Below are 6,118 nucleotides of genomic sequence, written 5' to 3' on the forward strand. Positions count from 1 at the left end.
TATTATGGAGACTGGCACTCCATGCAATCTTACAATCTCAACCACATATAGCCTAGCCAGCTTTTGCAACGAGTAATTGGTACGAACCGATACAAAATGGGCAGACTTGGTTAACCGATCCACTATAACCCATATTGAGTCTTTCTTAGCAAGCGTCAAGGGTAACCCACTAACAAAGTCCATAGTGATCATTTCCCACTTCCAGAGTGGAATCTTCACCGGATGAAGCAATCTTGAAGGCAACTGATGTTTCGCTTTCACCTTTTGACAAACCAAGTATTTACCTACGAACTCCATAACCTCGCGCTTAAGTCCAGGCCACCAATAAAGCTCACGCAAATTCTGATACATCTTGTTTCCGCCAGGATGCATTGCATAGAGACTGCTATGTGCTTCCTGTAGAACAGACTGCCTTAGATCATCGTCCTTTGGTAAACACATTCTCCCACGGAAACACAATACTCCTTCACTATTTATCCCAAAGTCCGATGTATCTCTACTCTCCACTTGTTTATAACGAGCACTCAAAGTCTCATCCACTAATTAATTACTCCTTATCTGCTCGAGGCACACTGGCTTTACTTAAAGCTTAGCTAACAAGGTACCATCATCCAACAAACTTAAATGGGCGAACATAGCTCTCAATTCTATCTTAGCCCTACAACTTAACCCGTTGGCTACCACATTCGCTTTGCCAGGGTGGTACTCAATCGTACAATCATAATCCTTCAATAATTCCACCCACCTACGTTGCCTACGATTTAGCTTCTTTTGGGTAATGAGGTACTGAAAAACTCTTGTGGTCTGAATAAATTATGCACTTCTCCCCGTACAAGTAATGCCTTCATATTTTAAGTACGAACACCACCGTAACTAGCTCCAAATCATGGGTTGGGTAATTCACCTCGTGAGTCTTAAGTTGTCGTGATGCATATGTAACCACTTTTCCTTCTTGTATCAATACGTAACCTAAGCCTACATGTGATTCGTCATTATAAACAGTAAACTCCTTCCAAGGCACTAGCTGGATCAACACAGGGGCCTTAGTAAAAACTTCCTTGAGTTTTCCAAAACTCTCTTGCTGCTTATATGTCCAAACAAACGGTACCTCCTTCCTTAACAACTTAGTTAAGGGTACAGCAATTACCGAAAAGCCCTCAACAAACAGCCTATAGTATCCTGCCAAGCCCAGAAAACTTCAGATTTCTGATACCGACTTGGGTGTTTTCCAGTCTAACACCGCTTTAATTTTTCGAGGATCCACCTTAATCCCCTCGGCTGACACCAAATGTCCTAGAAACGTAACCTCCCTTAGCCAAAAATCACACTTACTGAATTTGGCATACAGCTGCTTCTCCCTCAAAGTCTGCAACACAATCCTTAAGTGTGCATCATGCTCATCCTCATCTTTTGAGTACACCAAAATGTCATCTATAAAAACTACCACGAACCGATCTAAGTAGGGTTGAAAGACCCGATTCATGAGATCCATGAAAGTGGCAGGTACGTTCGTCAGCCCGAATGGCATCACTAAGAACTCGTAGTGCCCATAACGAGTTCTGAAAGTCGTCTTATGAACATCTACCTCCAATTTCAATTGGTGATATCTCGAACGCAGATCAATCTTCGAGAAAACAGAAGTTCCCCTAAACTGATCGAAAAGATCATCGATTCTCGATAGAGGGTACTTGTTTTTAACAGTTAACTTGTTTAACTGTCGATAATCGATGCACATTCGTAAGGTTCCATCCTTCTTCTTCACGAATAACACCAGTGCTCCCCATGGGGACACACTTGGTAGGATGAATCCTCGATCCAATAATTCCTGAATCTGTGCCTTAAGTTCCACCAACTCTTTTGGTGACATCCGATAAGGAGCGATAGACACCGGTGCCGTCCCAGGTAACAACTCGATTCCAAATTCTACTTCCCTACTGGGTGGCAACCCTAGCAGCTCCTCGAGAAAGACATCTGAAAATTTCCTAACTGTTCACAACTCCTTAACAGTAAGGCTCTTAGCCTCCGTATCACTAATATAAGCCAAAAAGGCTTCGCATCCCTGTCGTACTAACTTTTCAGCCCTTAATGCTGAAATCACGTTCGACAGGTAGTTCCGAAATTCACCAAACACCACCACTTCCTTATCCTCTGCCGTTCTTAACACCATTCGCATTGCAGTGCAATCCAAAGTGGCTCGATGCTTCACCAGCTAATCTATACTTAAGATTAAGTCGAATTCGCTAAATGGCAGTTCCATCAAATCCGCTAAAAAGGTAACCCCTTGGACCACTAAGGGTACCTCCCTAAACAACTTATTCACTCCTACTGACTGCCCTAATAGACTTATCACAGTCATCTCATTCGCAATAATCTCAAACATATCACCCAAAGACTCAGTCTTATTGCATGCAACATATGAATGCGTCGATCCAATATCAATCAAGGCTGTGTAAGGTAACTCATATATAAGAAACATACCCGTTATCACATCTGGGGCATCCCTGTCTTCTCGGCAATGAGTAGCATAAACCAAAGCTAGCTGTCTCTCCTCAGCATGGCATGTATTTCTGGCTGGTGCTCCGCATCCACGTCCATTATTGTTACCGCCCCTGGCCTGTCCACGACCCCTTGGCGGCAGCTGTCTACCCCCTGGTGGTTGAGCACCTCATTGACCCACTACTGGCTCTCGACCTAACGTTTGAGGGAAATCCTTGATCCTATGCTCCATAGACCCACAAGCGAAACAAGCTCCCATTCCCTTTCAACACTCGCCTCCATGCCTTCTCCCACAATCAGCACAATGTGGCACCCCTGGATTAGTAGTAGAGGGCCTTACTCTAATTGGCCCATTATTTCTGGCCCTAGTCCTAGGCCTTTGTCCAACACCTGGGTCTTAGCCTCCCTCTTATTCTTACCCCTTTCCCTCTCCCGTTTTAGGGGCTCAATGCACTTTACCTCCTCCGCTATCTTTGCTTTCTCCACCAACTCTGAGAAAACTCATTCTCTTTGTGGAGCTATCAGTACCCTGAGGCTATCTCTAAGCCCATCCTTAAACCTAACGCAACGCTAATACTCCGTTGCCACCATTACCCTTGCATACCTACTAAGGCATAGAAACTCCGCCTCATACTCTGTGACAGCCCAAAATTGACCCTAGTCGGGAAGTGGTTTCGGGACCGCTAAACCGAGTCACCGAAATGTTTGAACGTAATATTTATTGTCTAGAATATGTAATTATGAATGTGTGAAAATTTCAAGCTTCGATTTAGCCGATAGCATGTGAATTCAGTTAGTAGGACTTGTATGACACTTTTGAAAAGTGATAGGCTAATCTATAAGGACCTAATAGTGCATGTAGTCAAGGGAGGACTTGCATGTCAAATTTCCCCCTAATAGTTAGTGGCCGACCATGACAAGAGATTATGGGTAAAACATGTCATAAAACATGTTGGGACAATGGTGTATGTAAGAAAAAATAAAATAGTGAGCATGGGAATTTAATAATGAAAGGAACAAAAAAAAAAAAAGAGAAAAAATGGTCTCATGCATGCCCATTGTCAGTGAGTGTGGAGAAAGAAAGAAGAATTTTGTTCATCATTTTTCATTTCCTTTGGGCTGAAAATTCTAAGGAAGAAGGAAGGAATTCTTGTTTCATGTTGGTTTGGAAGAGGTTTAGGAGGAGGTTTGGCCATACTTGTACCTAGATTAAGGTAAGTTTGATGTTTTGCCATGAGATTCATGTATATTTTAGTTGCTAGCTTGATGTTCTTGTTAGCCCATGGTTCAAATCTTTGTTATGTCATGGGAATGAAATTCGCCAAAGTGAATATGGTGTTAATGCCATTGCATGCTAAATATCAAGCTTGATAATGATTCATGTGATGGTGGATTGAGGATTCTTAGATTTTCTTTTAGCATTTTTGAATGAGATACTAAGTTCTTTGTTTAACCATGACCAAATTGAAACGGTATGGTGTTGTGGTATTCGCCATGTTATATCCATAAGTATGATTCATGCATGTTGCATGGTAAGTAAGATTTAAGCTTTGGATATGTGTGTATATTTGGATATAAGCCACTTGAGAATTCGCCATTGCACCTACATGAATATATGTTTGCACATGATGAATTGGTATGACATGTATACTATTTTAAGGTGTCTATTTGCTTGTGATGTTGTTTCTGGTTATGAAATAAATGAGAGATGTGTATAGAACTACAATATGTAATGCGTTAATTAGGAAAATGTATGCTGTTTCTTTTTGTGTAGTATTATGTAAAATTGGCCTCCACATAGACATGCATATTCGGCCAAAGGAAGTAGATTGGTGTGCATGTATTCGGTTAGAGGCAACCATATTGAAGCCTTATCTTGGCTTAGATTGTTGACCAAATGGGTAATAAGTGAGGATGGTTGCGAATATACAAACATACATATGCATGTGTAATTGAATTATGAATGTTTAGCAAGAGGGTTAAACTAGTTGATTTATTGATTAAGCTCAAGGAGTTAAAGAAGGAGAATCAAGCAAGGGAAAGACGAAGGTCATCGAGTAGCCGACTTGGACTGTTTTACCCAACACAAGGTAAGTCATTAAGCGTATATTTGGTGTTGATTTAAATGATCAATATATATATGCAAATGTGTTTAAATGAGTTGGTGTGTAAATGGAAATGTATGTGTATGGAATGATGCCATTGTTGAATGTATAAAGGCAGCAAAATACATAAGGTATTGGTCTCGGCACTAAGTGTGCGGGTATAAATGGACACGGTGACAAGATTGGCACTAAGTGTGCGGGTTTAAAATTGTACAGCACTAAGTGTGCGAGTTTGATTATATAGCACTAAGTGTGCGAGTTGAATACATATAGCACTAAGTGTGCGGATTCACTATATGCTCTTGCATTACAATTGGCACCGAGTGTGCGACATTATCGAGCTAATCCCGACAGCGGATCGGGTAAGTACCTCGAGCTCATGACGAATAGAAAATATGTTCATGCTCGGGGTTGAATTTGGTAAGTCTTAAATCTATGTGATGATTGAAATTGTATGATTGTGGTGGAAATGAGTTAGTGTGTGAAAATGCCTCAAATATCTTGTTGTGTAGAATATGAAATGTGGATGTATGACTTGGTATGAGATTGGACCGAAAGGTCCGAGGAATTATGGTATAGATTCGATATGGATGAGTACCTAGCCTCGCTTATTGTTTCATGTTGTAGTAACTTTATCGGTGGATTGATGAATGCTTACGACTTCTTGAGTTGTAAACTCACTCGGTGTTTTTCTTGTCACCCATTTTAGGTCTCTCGACTCGTATTGTTTATGTGATCGGGACCGTCGTTGAAGTCATCACACCGCTGAAATCTTGTGGTATTGTTTTTGTTGTTGAAGAACATTTGGCATGTATAGGCTATTATATTTTGTCGAATTGTGGGTTGTAAACTTTAAGCCATGTGAAAATGGCCTATGTGGTCGCCGAGTGGGATGCTAGAACCTATAGCCACGAGTCTTAGAAACTCAAATTTTGATAAGGTGGCCATAATTTGTGTCATGTATGATGGATGATTAAGGCCAAGGAAAAATTCATGAAATTGGCATAGTCTACTGCAGTAACTGTTGCGGACAGCAGCAGTGAGATGAGATTGAAAAAATCACTAAAAATAGTAGAAGTAGAATTAAATAGTGAGTAAATTATGGAACTGAACCTTGATGAATCTATTTTTATATGGACGAAACGAAAGGACCATATGAGCGGTATACTGAGAAATATTAAGGTTCTCGTGAGACAGGGCCAGAACGGTTTCTGGGTCCCCTGTCGCGACTTTGAAAATTTACCATAAATTATCCAGAAAGAATTAGGAGTCATGCCTTATTTTTAAAGATTCCATTTTGAGTCTAGTTTCATTAGAAACAAACGGCACCAGTATTAAAGCCCTGTACGGGAGATATTCAAGTTGTAACGCGAAGGTCAGAGCAGTCGGTCCCTGTAACATGGGTGACTTTAACTAATAAACTGTACCAATTGGCCCAACCAAAAATTCTAAAATAAATCCATGGATGGGTATATGAGTCTAAATTCAGGAAAATTTACGAAACCAGTTTCCGAGTT

This window comes from Gossypium arboreum, chromosome 7, assembly GCF_025698485.1.
Source record: "Gossypium arboreum isolate Shixiya-1 chromosome 7, ASM2569848v2, whole genome shotgun sequence".
Lineage (NCBI taxonomy): Eukaryota > Viridiplantae > Streptophyta > Magnoliopsida > Malvales > Malvaceae > Gossypium > Gossypium arboreum.